Source organism: Stenella coeruleoalba (genome assembly GCF_951394435.1).
Source record: "Stenella coeruleoalba genome assembly, contig: scaffold_28, whole genome shotgun sequence".
Taxonomy (NCBI): Eukaryota; Metazoa; Chordata; class Mammalia; order Artiodactyla; family Delphinidae; genus Stenella; species Stenella coeruleoalba.
The window spans coordinates 1,263,420-1,280,440 of NW_027645921.1; the positions used below are offsets into that span (position 1 = coordinate 1,263,420).

The 17,021-nt window shown below is 43.8% G+C and overlaps 1 long non-coding RNA gene across 21 annotated transcripts in view; it reads right to left on the reverse strand.

Annotated features, from left to right (window-relative positions):
* LOC307181468 overlaps positions 1 to 17,021 on the reverse strand; it is a 1,676,472-nt gene that overhangs the window by 372,407 nt on the left and 1,287,044 nt on the right. Inside the window, exon 3 of one of the 21 annotated variants that reach the window (XR_013826842.1) lies at positions 6,444 to 6,525. The exons of the other annotated variants lie outside the window; for them this stretch is intronic. This is a non-coding gene — a long non-coding RNA (uncharacterized lncRNA). The remainder of the gene's footprint in view (positions 1 to 6,443; positions 6,526 to 17,021) is intronic. 21 annotated transcript variants of the gene reach the window in all.

Genomic DNA, 17,021 nt, shown 5'->3' on the forward strand with positions numbered 1-17,021 from the left:
GAAATTAAAATCAAAAAGACACAGCCACCCCAAAGTTTGGAATGGCTCTGTTTACAAGAACCTCGTTTACAGTACAAGTTCAACATCGCAGAAAGTGAAAAATGGATAAAGAAGTTGTGGTATTTACTTACAAAGCAATATCACCAAGCAATGAAATCTGTGTCATCAGGCCCTTAGCAGCACAATGAGTGGATTCAGGTATGATGATTCTAACTGAAATAAGTCACACAGAAAAAGAAACATCATAAGATATCAGTAATACACGGAATGTAAACTTGGCTACACAGGAACTGAATTACAGAACAGAACAGGGTCTAAAATTTAGAAAACCAACTTATGCTTGCTTAAGGGGAAAGGTGAGTTGGGGTGCTGCATAAAACCAGAGATTGAAATGAGCAAAGATAAAGTTCCTTAAGCCAAATATGGAATAGACAAGAGCTACTCCTTGCTCAACGAAATGGACTCAACACCGCATATTAAACGCCTAAGAATGTACCTGACTAGTAAGTATCTTAAAACCTATGGATTGCTATGTCTCCGAAAGAGAATCAAGCATGTGTACAGGGGCATAAACGCAGCAGTGATAGGATTGGAGAGGTTGGGTGAGCAAATGAAGACCCTTTGAAGTCATATTGCATGGTACCCATTCCACGGGTCTTAACTCTCCAGGTTTAAGGTATTCTTTCTTCAGCTAAAACATGCATGTGGAACCCAGAGTATGATCAACCATGTGATCGGGAGACGTGTTCAAATATGTCTCAGTTTTCGTACCCTGGTACTCGGGTGCAACATTCCAGACGCTTTACTAACACTCTCCCCACTTGGAGAGTCAGCGCCTTTAACCTCCTGTTTGGCACAGTTTGCAATTTCTGCGGAAGATGAACAGGAATAGCGAGAACCAATGAGAGGCTAGCTGGAGGTGTCTGGACCGGCAAATTTAACTCTCATTTCCCACCAGGAAGAGGAAATAACCAAAGGCTCAGCGTGCCGTACCGGAACCAGATTAGGGCCTGAAGCCATCCTGCGGTGTTGCGGCCAGCTCAAAAGAAAGCGAGTTGAAGAAAGGAGCTCAGGGGCACTGTAATTCACAAACCTGCAGAGTTATAAATGACAGCTATCGTCCAAAAATAGACTGAAGTAAGGCTGCCAAGAGGACTTGAAAGCGGGGCAGAATTGCAGGAAACCGATTTCAGGAGGTAGACTGGAATTGCATTGAAAGCATAGGAAAAGAGGCAGAACGTCCACAATGATGCACTTGGCCAAAAAGGGCGTATGCATTTTTTCCTGAATATATTCAGGAAAAAACGCATATGCCCTTTTTGGCCAACCAAGCAAGCTTGCAAAGGAAATCTGCACTACAATGAAGTCTCACTTCCCCCCGGTCAAAAGGGCCATCTGAAAAAAGTGTAAAATCCAGAAAGGCAGGACAGGCCATGGAGAACTGGGAGCCTTGTTATGCTGATGGGCGGGATGTAAATTGCCAACAAACACTCCGGAGAAGTGTATGGTGTTTCCTGAAACAGCTAAAAAACAAAGCAACAGAACCTAGGGCACTTCCACTTATGGTCCTATAGCTTAGGGAAATTAAAATCAAAAAGACACAGCCACCCCAGAGTTTGGAACGGCTCTGTTTACAAGAACCTCGTTTACAGTACAAGTTCAACATTGCAGAAAGTGAAAAATGGATAAAGAAGTTGTGGTATTTACTTACAAAGCAATATCACCAAGCAATGAAATCTGTGTCATCAGGCCCTTAGCAGCACAATGAGTGGATTCAGGTATGATGATTCTAACTGAAATAAGTCACACAGAAAAAGAAACATCATAAGATATCAATAATACACGGAATGTAAACTTGGCTACACAGGAACTGAATTACAGAACAGAACAGGGTCTCAAATTTAGAAAACTAACTTATGCTTGCTTAAGGGGAAAGGTGAGTTGGGGTGCTGCATAAAACCAGAGATTGAAATGAGCACAGATAAAGTTCCTTAAGCCAAATATGGAATAGACAAGAGCTACTCCTTGCTCAACGAAATGGACTCAACACCGCATATTAAACGCCTAAGAATGTACCTGACTAGTAAGTATCTTAAAATCTATGGATTGCTATGTCTCCGAAAGAGAATCAAGCATGTGTACAGGGGCATAAACGCAGCAGTGATAGGATTGGAGAGGTTCGTGAGCAAATGAAGACCCTTTGAAGTCATATTGCATGGTACCCATTCCACGGGTTTCAACTACCCAGGTTTAAGGTATTCTTCCTTCAGCTAAAACATGCATGTGGAACCTAGAGTATGATCAACCATGTGATCGGGAGACGTGTTCAAATATGTCTCAGTTTTCGTACCCTGGTCCTCGGGTGCAACATTCCAGACGCTTTACTAACACTCTCCCCACTTGGAGAGTCAGTCCCTTTAACCTCCTGTTTGGCCCAGTTTGCAATTTCTGCGGAAGATGAACAGGAATAGCGAGAACCAATGAGAGACTAGCTGGAGGTGTCTGAACGGGCAAATTTAACTCTCATTTCCCACCAGGAAGAGGAATTAACCAAAGGCTCAGCGTGCCGTGCCAGAACCAGATTAGGGCCTGAAGACATCCTGCGGTGTTGCGGCCAGGTCACAAGAAAGCGAGTTGAAGAAAGGAGCTCAGGGGCACTGTAATTCACAAACCTGCAGAGTTATAAATGACAGCTATCGTCCAAAAATAGACTGAAGTAAGGCTGCCAAGAGGACTTGAAAGCGGGGCAGAATTGCAGGAAACCGATTTCAGGAGGTAGACTGGAATTGCATTGAAAGCATAGGAAAAGAGGCAGAACGTCCACAATGATGCACTTGGCCAAAAAGGGCGTATGCGTTTTTTCCTGAATATATTCAGGAAAAAACGCATATGCCCTTTTTGGCCAACCAAGCAAACTTGCAAAGGAAATCTGCACTACAATGAAGTCTCACTTCCCCCCGGTCAAAAGGGCCATCTGAAAAAAGTGTAAAATCCAGAAAGGCAGGACAGGCCATGGAGAACTGGGAGCCTTGTTATGCTGATGGGCGGGATGTAAATTGCCAACAGACACTCAGGAGAAGTGTATGGTGTTTCCTGAAACATCTAAAAAACAAAGCAACAGAGCCTAGGGCACTTCCACTTATGGTCCTATAGCTTAGGGAAATTAAAATCAAAAAGACACAGCCACCCCAAAGTTTGGGACGCCTCCGTTTACAAGAACCTCGTTTACCGTACAAGTTCAATATCACAGAAAGTGAAAAATGGATAAAGAACTTGTGGTACTTACGTACAATGCAGTATCACTCAGCAATGAAATCTATGTCATCAGGCCCATAGCAGCATAATGAGTGGATTCAGGTACGATGATTCTAACTGAAATAAGTCACACAGAAAATGAAACATCATAAGATATCACTAATACACGGAATGTAAACTTGGCTACACAGGAATTGCATTCCAAAACAGAACAGGGTCTCAAATTTAGAAAACCAACTTATGCTTGCTTAAGGGGAAAGGTGAGTTGGGCTGCTGCATAAAACCAGAGATTGAAATGAGCACAGATAAAGTTCCTTAAGCCAAATATGGAATAGACAAGAGCTACTCCTTGCTCAATGAAATGGACTCAAAACCCCATATTAAACGCCTAAGAATGTACCTGACTAGTAAGTATCTTAAAACCTATGGATTGCTATGTCTCCAAAAGAGAATCAAGCGTGTGTACAGGGGCATAAACGCAGCAGTGATAGGATTGGAGAGTTTCGGTGAGCAAATGAAGACCCTTTGAAGTCATATTGCATGATACCCATTACACGGGTCTCAGCTCTCCAAGTTTAAGGTATTCTTCCTTCAGCTAAAACATGCATGTGGAACCCAGAGTATGATCAACCATGTGAACGGGAGACGTGTTCAAATATGTCTCAGTTTTCGTACCCTGGTACTCGGGTGCAACATTCCAGACGCTTTACTAACACTCTCCCGACCTGGAGAGCCAGTCCCTTTAACCTCCTGTTTGGCCCAGTTTGCAATTTCTGCGGAAGATGAACAGGAATAGCGAGAACCAATGAGAGGCTAGCTGGAGGTGTCTGGACGGACAAATTTAACTCTCATTTCCCACCAGGAAGAGGAATTAACCAAAGGCTCAGCATGCCGTGCCGGAACCAGATTAGGGCCTGAAGCCATCCTGCGGTGTTGCGGCCAGGTCACAAGAAAGTGAGTTGAAGAAAGGAGCTCAGGGGCACTGTAATTCACAAACCTGCAGAGTTATAAATGACAGCTATCGTCCAAAAATAGACTGAAGTAAGGCTGCCAAGAGGACTTGAAAGCGGGGCAGAATTGCAGGAAACCGATTTCAGGAGGTAGACTGGAATTGCATTGAAAGCATAGGAAAAGAGGCAGAACGTCCACAATGATGCACTTGGCCAAAAAGGGCGTATGCGTTTTTTCCTGAATATATTCAGGAAAAAACGCATACGCCCTTTTTGGCCAACCAAGCAAGCTTGCAAAGGAAATCTGCACTACAATGAAGTCTCACTTCCCCCCGGTCAAAAGGGCCATCTGAAAAAAGTGTAAAATCCAGAAAGGCAGGACAGGCCATGGAGAACTGGGAGCCTTGTTATGCTGATGGGCGGGATGTAAATTACCAACAGACACTCGGGAGAAGTGTATGGTGTTTCCTGAAACATCTAAAAAACAAAGCAACAGAGCCTAGGGCACTTCCACTTATGGTCCTATAGCTTAGGGAAATTAAAATAAAAAAGACACAGCCACCCCAAAGTTTGGATCGGCTCTGTTTACAAGAAGCTCGTTTACCGTACAAGTTCAACATCGCAGAAAGTGAAAAATGGATAAAGAAGTTGTGGTATTTACTTACAAAGCAATATCACTCAGCAATGAAATCTGTGTCATCAGGCCCTTAGCAGCACAATGAGTGGATTCAGGTATGATGATTCTAACTGAAATAAGTCACACAGAAAAAGAAACATCATAAGATATCAGTAATACACGGAATGTAAACTTGGCTACACAGGAACTGAATTACAGAACAGAACAGGGTCTCAAATTTAGAAAACCAACTTATGCTTGCTTAAGGGGAAAGGTGAGTTGGGGTGCTGCATAAAACCAGAGATTGAAATGAGCACAGATAAAGTTCCTTAAGCCAAATATGGAATAGACAAGAGCTACTCCTTGCTCAACGAAATGGACTCAACACCCCATATTAAACGCCTAAGAATGTACCTGACTAGTAAGTATCTTAAAACCTATGGATTGCTATGTCTCCGAAAGAGAACCAAGCATGTGTACAGGGGCATAAACGCAGCAGTGATAGGATTGGAGAGGTTCGGTGAGCATATGAATACCCTTTGAAGTCATATTGCATGGTACCCATTACACGGGTCTCAACGCTCCAGGTTTAAGGTATTCTTCCTTCAGCTAAAACATGCATGTGGAACCCAGAGTATGATCAACCATGTGAACGGGAGACGTATTCAAATATGTCTCAGTTTTCCTCCCCTGGTACTCGGGTGCAACATTCCAGACGCTTTACTAACACTCTCCCGACTTGGAGAGTCAGTCCCTTTAACCTCCTGTTTGGCCCAGTTTGCAATTTCTGCGGAAGATGAACAGGAATAGCGAGAACCAATGAGAGACTAGCTGGAGGTGTCTGGACTGGCAAATTTAACTCTCATTTCCCACCAGGAAGAGGAATTAACCAAAGGCTCAGCATGCCGGGCCGGAACAAGATTAGGGCCTGAAGCCATCCTGCGGTGTTGCGGCCAGGTCACAAGAAAGCGAGTTGAAGAAAGGAGCTCAGGGGCACTGTAATTCACAAACCTGCAGAGTTATAAATGACAGCTATCGTCCAAAAATAGACTGAAGTAAGGCTGCCAAGAGGACTTGAAAGCAGGGCAGAATTGCAGGAAACCGATTTCAGTAGGTAGACTGGAATTGCATTGAAAGCATAGGAAAAGAGGCAGAACGTCCACAATGATGCACTTGGCCAAAAAGGGCGTATGCGATTTTCCTGAATATATTCAGGAAAAGACGCATACGCCCTTTTTGGCCAACCAAGCAAGCTTGCAAAGGAAATCTGCACTACAATGAAGTCTCACTTCCCCCCGGTCAAAAGGGCCATCTGAAAAAAGTGTAAAATCCAGAAAGGCCACAGGCCATTGAGAACTGGGAGCCTTGTTATGCTGATGGGCGGGATGTAAATTGCCAACAGACACTCAGGAGAAGTGTACGGTGTTTCCTGAAACATCTAAAAAACAAAGCAACAGAGCCTAGGGCACTTCCACTTATGGTCCTATAGCTTAGGGAAATTAAAATCAAAAAGACACAGCCACCCCAAAGTTTGGGACACCTCCGTTTACAAGAACCTCGTTTACCGTACAAGTTCAATATCACAGAAAGTGAAAAATGGATAAAGAACTTGTGGTACTTACGTACAATGCAGTATCACTCAGCAATGAAATCTATGTCATCAGGCCCGGAGCAGCATAATGAGTGGATTCAGGTACGATGATTCTAACTGAAATAAGTCACACAGAAAAAGAAACATCATAAGATATCAGTAATACACGGAATGTAAACTTGGCTACACAGGAACTGAATTACAGAACAGAACAGGGTCTCAAATTTAGAAAACCAACTTATGCTTGCTTAAGGTGAAAGGTGAGTTGGGGTGCTGCATAAAACCAGAGATTGAAATGAGCACAGATAAAGTTCCTTAAGCCAAATATGGAATAGACAAGAGCTACTCCTTGCTCAACGAAATGGACTCAAAACCCCATATTAAACGCCTAAGAATGTACCTGACTAGTAAGTATCTTAAAACCTATGGATTGCTATGTCTCCAAAAGAGAATCAAGCGTGTGTACAGGGGCATAAACGCAGCAGTGATAGGATTGGAGAGGTTCGGTGAGCAAATGAAGACCCTTTGAAGTCATATTGCATGGTACCCATTACACGGGTCTCAGCTCTCCAGGTTTAAGGTATTCTTCCTTCAGCTAAAACATGCATGTGGAACCCAGAATATGATCAACCATGTGAACGGGAGACGTGTTCAAATATGTCTCAGTTTTCCTCCCCTGGTACTCGGGTGCAACATTCCAGACGCTTTACTAACACTCTCCCGACTTGGAGAGTCAGTCCCTTTAACCTCCTGTTTGGCACAGTTTGCAATTTCTGCGGAAGATGAACAGGAATAGCGAGAACCAATGAGAGACTAGCTGGAGGTGTCTGGACGGGCAAATTTAACTCTCATTTCCCACCAGGAAGAGGAATTAACCAAAGGCTCAGCATGCCGGGCCGGAACCAGATTAGGGCCTGAAGCCATCCTGCGGTGTTGCGGCCAGGTCACAAGAAAGCGAGTTGAAGAAAGGAGCTCAGGGGCACTGTAATTCACAAACCTGCAGAGTTATAAATGACAGCTATCGTCCAAAAATAGACTGAAGTAAGGCTGCCAAGCGGACTTGAAAGCGGGGCAGAATTGCAGGAAACCGATTTCAGGAGGTAGACTGGAATTGCATTGAAAGCATAGGAAAAGAGGCAGAACGTCCACAATGATGCACTTGGCCAAAAAGGGCGTATTCGTCTTTTCCTGAATATATTCAGGAAAAAACGCATACGCCCTTTTTGGCCAACCAAGCAAGCTTGCAAAGGAAATCTGCACTACAATGAAGTCTCACTTCCCCCCGGTCAAAAGGGCCATCTGAAAAAAGTGTAAAATCCAGAAAGGCAGGACAGGCCATGGAGAACTGGGAGCCTTGTTATGCTGATGGGCGGGATGTAAATTGCCAACAGACACTCCGGAGAAGTGTATGGTGTTTCCTGAAACATCTAAAAAACAAAGCAACAGAGCCTAGGGCACTTCAACTTATGGTCCTATAGCTTAGGGAAATTAAAATCAAAAAGACACAGCCACCCCAATGTTTGGGATGCCTCTGTTTACAAGAACCTCGTTTACCGTACAAGTGCAATATCACAGAAAGTGAAAAATGGATAAAGAACTTGTGGTACTTACGTACAATGCAGTATCACTCAGCAATGAAATCTATGTCATCAGGCCCGTAGCAGCATAATGAGTGGATTCAGGTACGATGATTCTAACTGAAATAAGTCACACAGAAAAAGAAACATCATAAGATATCACTAATACACGGAATGTAAACTTGGCTACACAGGAACTGCATTCCAAAACAGAACAGGGTCTCAAATTTAGAAAACCAACTTATGCTTGCTTAAGGGGAAAGGTGAGTTGGGGTGCTGCATAAAACCAGAGATTGAAATGAGCACAGATAAAGTTCCTTAAGCCAAATATGGAATAGACAAGAGCTACTCCTTGCTCAACGAAATGGACTCAAAACCCCATATTAAACGCCTAAGAATGTACCTGACTAGTAAGTATCTTAAAACCTATGGATTGCTATGTCTCCAAAAGAGAATCAAGCGTGTGTACAGGGGCATAAACGCAGCAGTGATAGGATTGGAGAGGTTCGGTGAGCAAATGAAGACCCTTTGAAGTAATATTGCACGGTACCCATTCCACGGGTCTCAACTCTCCAGGTTTAAGGTATTCTTCCTTCAGCTAAAACATCCATGTGGAACCCAGAGTATGATCAACCATGTGAACGGGAGACGTGTTCAAATATGTCTCAGTTTTCCTACCCTGGTACTCGGGTGCAACATTCCAGACGCTTTACTAACAATCTCCCCACTTGGAGAGTCAGTCCCTTTAACCTCCTGTTTGGCCCAGTTTGCAATTTCTGCGGAAGATGAACAGGAATAGCGAGAACCAATGAGAGGCTAGCTGGAGGTGTCTGGACGGGCAAATTTAACTCTCATTTCCCACCAGGAAGAGGAATTAACCAAAGGCTCAGCATGCCGTGCTGGAACCAGATTAGGGCCTGAAGCCATCCTGCGGTGTTGCGGCCAGGTCACAAGAAAGCGAGTTGAAGAAAGGAGCTCAGGGGCACTGTAATTCACAAACCTGCAGAGTTATAAATGACAGCTATCGTCCAAAAATATACTGAAGTAAGGCTGCCAAGAGGACTTGAAAGCGGGGCAGAATTGCAGGAAACCGATTTCAGGAGGTAGACTGGAATTGCATTGAAAGCATAGGAGAAGAGGCAGAACGTCCACAATGATGCACTTGGCCAAAAAGGGCGTATGCGTTTTTTCCTGAATATATTCAGGAAAAAACGCATACGCCCTTTTTGGCCAACCAAGCAAGCTTGCAAAGGAAATCTGCACTACAATGAAGTCTCACTTCCCCCCGGTCAAAAGGGCCATCTGAAAAAAGTGTAAAATCCAGAAAGGCAGGACAGGCCATGGAGAACTGGGAGCCTTGTTATGCTGATGGGCGGGATGTAAATTGCCAACAGACACTCGGGAGAAGTGTATGGTGTTTCCTGAAACATCTAAAAAACAAAGCAACAGAGCCTAGGGCACTTCCACTTATGGTCCTATAGCTTAGGGAAATTAAAATCAAAAAGACACAGCCACCCCAAAGTTTGGAATGGCTCTGTTTACAAGAACCTCGTTTACAGTACAAGTTCAACATCGCAGAAAGTGAAAAATGGATAAAGAAGTTGTGGTATTTACTTACAAAGCAATATCACCAAGCAATGAAATCTGTGTCATCAGGCCCTTAGCAGCACAATGAGTGGATTCAGGTATGATGATTCTAACTGAAATAAGTCACACAGAAAAAGAAACATCATAAGATATCAGTAATACACGGAATGTAAACTTGGCTACACAGGAACTGAATTACAGAACAGAACAGGGTCTAAAATTTAGAAAACCAACTTATGCTTGCTTAAGGGGAAAGGTGAGTTGGGGTGCTGCATAAAACCAGAGATTGAAATGAGCAAAGATAAAGTTCCTTAAGCCAAATATGGAATAGACAAGAGCTACTCCTTGCTCAACGAAATGGACTCAACACCGCATATTAAACGCCTAAGAATGTACCTGACTAGTAAGTATCTTAAAACCTATGGATTGCTATGTCTCCGAAAGAGAATCAAGCATGTGTACAGGGGCATAAACGCAGCAGTGATAGGATTGGAGAGGTTGGGTGAGCAAATGAAGACCCTTTGAAGTCATATTGCATGGTACCCATTCCACGGGTCTTAACTCTCCAGGTTTAAGGTATTCTTTCTTCAGCTAAAACATGCATGTGGAACCCAGAGTATGATCAACCATGTGATCGGGAGACGTGTTCAAATATGTCTCAGTTTTCGTACCCTGGTACTCGGGTGCAACATTCCAGACGCTTTACTAACACTCTCCCCACTTGGAGAGTCAGCGCCTTTAACCTCCTGTTTGGCACAGTTTGCAATTTCTGCGGAAGATGAACAGGAATAGCGAGAACCAATGAGAGGCTAGCTGGAGGTGTCTGGACCGGCAAATTTAACTCTCATTTCCCACCAGGAAGAGGAAATAACCAAAGGCTCAGCGTGCCGTACCGGAACCAGATTAGGGCCTGAAGCCATCCTGCGGTGTTGCGGCCAGCTCAAAAGAAAGCGAGTTGAAGAAAGGAGCTCAGGGGCACTGTAATTCACAAACCTGCAGAGTTATAAATGACAGCTATCGTCCAAAAATAGACTGAAGTAAGGCTGCCAAGAGGACTTGAAAGCGGGGCAGAATTGCAGGAAACCGATTTCAGGAGGTAGACTGGAATTGCATTGAAAGCATAGGAAAAGAGGCAGAACGTCCACAATGATGCACTTGGCCAAAAAGGGCGTATGCATTTTTTCCTGAATATATTCAGGAAAAAACGCATATGCCCTTTTTGGCCAACCAAGCAAGCTTGCAAAGGAAATCTGCACTACAATGAAGTCTCACTTCCCCCCGGTCAAAAGGGCCATCTGAAAAAAGTGTAAAATCCAGAAAGGCAGGACAGGCCATGGAGAACTGGGAGCCTTGTTATGCTGAAGGGCGGGATGTAAATTGCCAACAAACACTCAGGAGAAGTGTATGGTGTTTCCTGAAACATCTAAAAAACAAAGCAACAGAGCCTAGGGCACTTCTACTTATGGTCCTATAGCATAGGGAATTTAAAATCAAACAGACACAGCCACCCCAAAATTTCGAACGGCTCTGTTTACAAGAACCTCGTTTACAGTACAAGTTCAACATCGCAGAAAGTGAAAAATGGATAAAAAAGTTGTGGTATTTACTTACAAAGCAATATCACTCAGCAATGAAATCTGTGTCATCAGACCCTTAGCAGCACAATGAGTGGAATCAGGTATGATGATTCTAACTGAAATAAGTCACACAGAAAAAGAAACATCATAAGATATCAGTAATACACGGAATGTAAACTTGGCTACACAGGAACTGAATTACAGAACAGAACAGGGTCTCAAATTTAGAAAACCAACTTATGCTTGCTTAAGGGGAAAGGTGAGTTGGGGTGCTGCGTAAAACCAGAGATTGAAATGAGCACAGATAAAGTTCCTTAAGCCAAATATGGAATAGCCAAGAGCTACTCCTTGCTCAACGAAATGGACTCAACACCGCATATTAAACGCCTAAGAATGTACCTTACTAGTAAGTATCTTAAAACCTATGGATTGCTATGTCTCCGAAAGAGAATCAAGCATGTGTACAGGGGCATAAACGCAGCAGTGATAGGATTGGAGAGGTTCAGTGAGCAAATGAAGACCCTTTGAATTCATATTGCATGGTACCCATTCCACGGGTTTCAACTACCCAGATTTTAGGTATTCTTCCTTCAGCTAAAACATGCATGTGGAACCCAGAGTATGATCAACCATGTGATCGGGAGACGTGTTCAAATATGTCTCAGTTTTCCTCCCCTGGTACTCGGGTGCAACATTCCAGACGCTTTACTAACACTCTCCCCACTTGGAGAGTCAGCGCCTTTAACCTCCTGTTTGGCCCAGTTTGCAATTTCTGCGGAAGATGAACAGGAATAGCGAGAACCAATGAGAGACTAGCTGGAGGTGTCTGGACGGGCAAATTTAACTCTCATTTCCCACCAGGAAGAGGAAATAACCAAAGGCTCAGCGTGCCGTGCCGGAACCAGATTAGGGCCTGAAGCCATCCTGCGGTGTTGCGCCCAGCTCAAAAGAAAGCGAGTTGAAGAAAGGAGCTCAGGGGCACTGTAATTCACAAGCCTGCAGAGTTATAAATGACAGCTATCGTCCAAAAATAGACTGAAGTAAGGCTGCCAAGAGGACTTGAAAGCGGGACAGAATTGCAGGAAACCGATTTCAGGAGGTAGACTGGAATTTCATTGAAAGCATAGGAAAAGAGGCAGAACGTCCACAATGATGCACTTGGCCAAAAAGGGCGTATGCGTTTTTTCCTGAATATATTCAGGAAAAAACGCATACGCCCTTTTTGGCCAACCAAGCAAGCTTGCAAAGGAAATCTGCACTACAATGAAGTCTCACTTCCCCCCGGTCAAAAGGGCCATCTGAAAAAAGTGTAAAATCCAGAAAGGCAGGACAGGCCATGGAGAACTGGGAGCCTTGTTATGCTGATGGGCGGGATGTAAATTGCCAACAGACACTCCGGAGAAGTGTATGGTGTTTCCAGAAACATCTAAAAAACAAAGCAACAGAGCCTAGGGCACTGCCACTTATGGTCCTATAGCTTAGGGAAATTAAAATAAAAAAGACACAGCCACCCCAAACTTTCGAACGGCTCTGTTTACAAGAACCTCGTTTACAGTACAAGTTCAACATCGCAGAAAGTGAAAAATGGATAAAGAAGTTGTGGTATTTACTTACAAAGCAATATCACTCAGCAATGAAATCTGTGTCAGCAGGCCCGTAGCAGCACAATGAGTGGATTCAGGTATGATGATTCTAACTGAAATAAGTCACACAGAAAAGAAACATCATAAGATATCAGTAATACACGTAATGTAAACTTGGCTACACAGGAACTGAATTACAGAACAGAACAGGGTCTCAAATTTAGAAAACCAACTTATGCTTGCTTAAGGGTAAAGGTGAGTTGGGGTGCTGCATAAAACCAGAGATTGAAATGAGCACAGATAAAGTTCCTTAAGTCAAATATGGAATAGGCAAGAGCTACTCCTTGCTCAACGAAATGTACTCAACACCGCATATTAAACGCCTAAGAATGTACCTGACTAGTAAGTATCGGAAAACCTATGGATTGCTATGTCTCCAAAAGAGAATCAAGCATGTGTACAGGGGCATAAACGCAGCAGTGATAGGATTGGAGAGGTTCGGTGAGCAAATGAAGACCCTTTGAAGTCATATTGCATGGTACGCATTACACAGGTCTCAACTCTCCAGGTTTAAGGTATTCTTCCTTCAGCTAAAACATGCATGTGGAACCTAGAGTATGATCAACCATGTGATCGGGAGACGTGTTCAAATATGTCTCAGTTTTCCTCCCCTGGTACTCAGGTGCAACATTCCAGACGCTTTACTAACACTCTCCCGACTTGGAGAGTCAGTCCCTTTAACCTCCTGTTTGGCCCAGTTTGCAATTTCTGCGGAAGATGAACAGGAATAGCGAGAACCAATGAGAGACTAGCTGGAGATGTCTGGACGGGCAAATTTAACTCTCATTTCTCACCAGGAAGAGGAATTAACCAAAGGCTCAGTGTGCCGTGCCAGAACCAGATTAGGGCCTGAAGCCATCCTGCGGTGTTGCGGCCAGGTCACAAGAAAGCGAGTTGAAGAAAGGAGCTCAGGGACACTGTAATTCACAAACCTGCAGACTTATAAATGACAGCTATCGTCCAAAAATAGACTGAAGTAAGGCTGCCAAGAGGACTTGAAAGCGGGGCAGAATTGCAGGAAACCGATTTCAGGAGGTAGACTGGAATTGCATTGAAAGCATAGGAAAAGAGGCAGAACGTCCACAATGATGCACTTGGCCAAAAAGGGCGTATGCGTTTTTTCCTGAATATATTCAGGAAAAAACGCATACGCCCTTTTTGGCCAACCAAGCAAGCTTGCAAAGGAAATCTGCACTACAATGAAGTCTCACTTCCCCCCGGTCAAAAGGGCCATCTGAAAAAAGTGTAAAATCCAGAAAGACAAGACAGGCCATGGAGAACTGGGAGCCTTGTTATGCTGATGGGCGGGATGTAAATTGCCAACAACCACTCGGGAGAAGTGTATGGTGTTTCCTGAAACATCTAAAAAACAAAGCAACAGAACCTAGGGCACTTCCACTTATGGTCCTATAGCTTAGGGAAATTAAAATCAAAAAGACATGGCCTCCCCATAGTTTGGAACGGCTCTGTTTACAAGAACCTCGTGTACAGTACAAGTTCAACATCGCAGAAAGTGAAAAATGGATAAAGAAGTTGTGGTATTTACTTACAAAGCAATATCACTCAGCAATGAAATCTGTGTCATCAGGCCCTTAGCAGCACAATGAGTGGATTCAGGTACGATGATTCTAACTGAAATAAGTCACACAGAAAAAGAAACATCATAAGATATCACTAATACACGGAATGTAAACTTGGCTACACAGGAACTGAATTACAGAACAGAACAGTGTCTCAAATTTAGAAAAGCAACTTATGCTTGCTTAAGGGGAAAGGTGAGTTGGGGTGCTGCATAAAACCAGAGATTGAAATGAGCACAGATAAAGTTCCTTAAGCCAAATATGGAATAGACAAGAGCTACTCCTTGCTCAACGAAATGGACTCAACACCCCATATTAAACGCCTAAGAATGTACCTGACTAGTAAGTATCTTAAAATCTATGGATTGCTATGTCTCCGAAAGAGAATCAAGCGTGTGTACAGGGGCATAAACGCAGCAGTGATAGGATTGGAGAGGTTCGGTGAGCAAATGAAGACCCTTTGAAGTCATATTGCATGGTACCCATTCCACGGGTCTCAACTCTCCAGGTTTAAGGTATTCTTCCTTCAGCTAAAACATGCATGTGGAACCCAGAGTATGATCAACCATGTGAACGGGAGACGTGTTCAAATATGTCTCAGTTTTCCTCCCCTGGTACTCGGGTGCAACATTCCAGACGCTTTACTAACACTCTTCCGACTTGGAGAGTCAGTCCCTTTAACCTCCTGTTTGGCCCAGTTTGCAATTTCTGCGGAAGATGAACAGGAATAGCGAGAACCAATGAGAGACTAGCTGGAGGTGTCTGGACGGGCAAATTTAACTCTCATTTCCCACCAGGAAGAGGAATTAACCAAAGGCTCAGCGTGCCGTGCCGGAACCAGATTAGGGCCTGAAGCCATCCTGCGGTGTTGCGGCCAGGTCACAAGAAAGCGAGTTGAAGAAAGGAGCTCAGGGGCACTGTAATTCACAAACCTGCAGAGTTATAAATGACAGCTATCGTCCAAAAATAGACTGAAGTAAGGCTGCCAAGAGGACTTGAAAGCGGGGCAGAATTGCAGGAAACCGATTTCAGGAGGTAGACTGGAATTGCATTGAAAGCATAGGAAAAGAGGCAGAACATCCACAATGATGCACTTGGCCAAAAAGGGCGTATGCGTTTTTTCCTGAATATATTCAGGAAAAAACGCATACGCCCTTTTTGGCCAACCAAGCAAGCTTGCAAAGGAAATCTGCACTACAATGAAGTCTCACTTCCCCCCGGTCAAAAGGGCCATCTGAAAAAAGTGTAAAATCCAGAAAGGCAGGACAGGCCATGGACAACTGGGAGCCTTGTTATGCTGATGGGCGGGATGTAAGTTGCCAACAGACACTCGGGAGAAGTGTATGGTGTTTCCTGAAACATCTAAAAAACAAAGCAACAGAGCCTAGGGCACTGCCACTTATGGTCCTATAGCTTAGGGAAATTAAAATCAAAAAGACACAGCCACCCCAAAGTTTGGGACGCCTCTGTTTACAAGAACCTCGTTTACAGTACAAGTTCAACATCGCAGAAAGTGAAAAATGGATAAAGAAGTTGTGGTATTTACTTACAAAGCAATATCACTCAGCAATGAAATCTATGTCATCAGGCCCTTAGCATCACAATGAGTGGATTCAGGTATGATGATTCTAACTGAAATAAGTCACACAGAAAAAGAAACATCATAAGATATCAGTAATACACGGAATGGAAATTTGGCTACACAGGAACTGAATTACAGAACAGAACAGGGTCTCAAATTTAGAAAACCAACTTATGCTTGCTTAAGGGGAAAGGTGAGTTGGGGTGCTGCATAAAACCAGAGATTGAAATGAGCACAGATAAAGTTCCTTAAGCCAAATATGGAATAGACAAGAGCTACTCCTTGCTCAACGAAATGTACTCAACACCGCATATTAAACGCCTAAGAATGTACCTGACTAGTAAGTATCGGAAAACCTATGGATTGCTATGTCTCCAAAAGAGAATCAAGCATGTGTACAGGGGCATAAACGCAGCAGTGATAGGATTGGAGAGGTTCGGTGAGCAAATGAAGACCCTTTGAAGTCATATTGCATGGTACGCATTACACAGGTCTCAACTCTCCAGGTTTAAGGTATTCTTCCTTCAGCTAAAACATGCATGTGGAACCTAGAGTATGATCAACCATGTGATCGGGAGACGTGTTCAAATATGTCTCAGTTTTCCTCCCCTGGTACTCAGGTGCAACATTCCAGACGCTTTACTAACACTCTCCCGACTTGGAGAGTCAGTCCCTTTAACCTCCTGTTTGGCCCAGTTTGCAATTTCTGCGGAAGATGAACAGGAATAGCGAGAACCAATGAGAGACTAGCTGGAGATGTCTGGACGGGCAAATTTAACTCTCATTTCTCACCAGGAAGAGGAATTAACCAAAGGCTCAGTGTGCCATGCCAGAACCAGATTAGGGCCTGAAGCCATCCTGCGGTGTTGCGGCCAGGTCACAAGAAAGCGAGTTGAAGAAAGGAGCTCAGGGACACTGTAATTCACAAACCTGCAGACTTATAAATGACAGCTATCGTCCAAAAATAGACTGAAGTAAGGCTGCCAAGAGGACTTGAAAGCGGGGCAGAATTGCAGGAAACCGATTTCAGGAGGTAGACTGGAATTGCATTGAAAGCATAGGA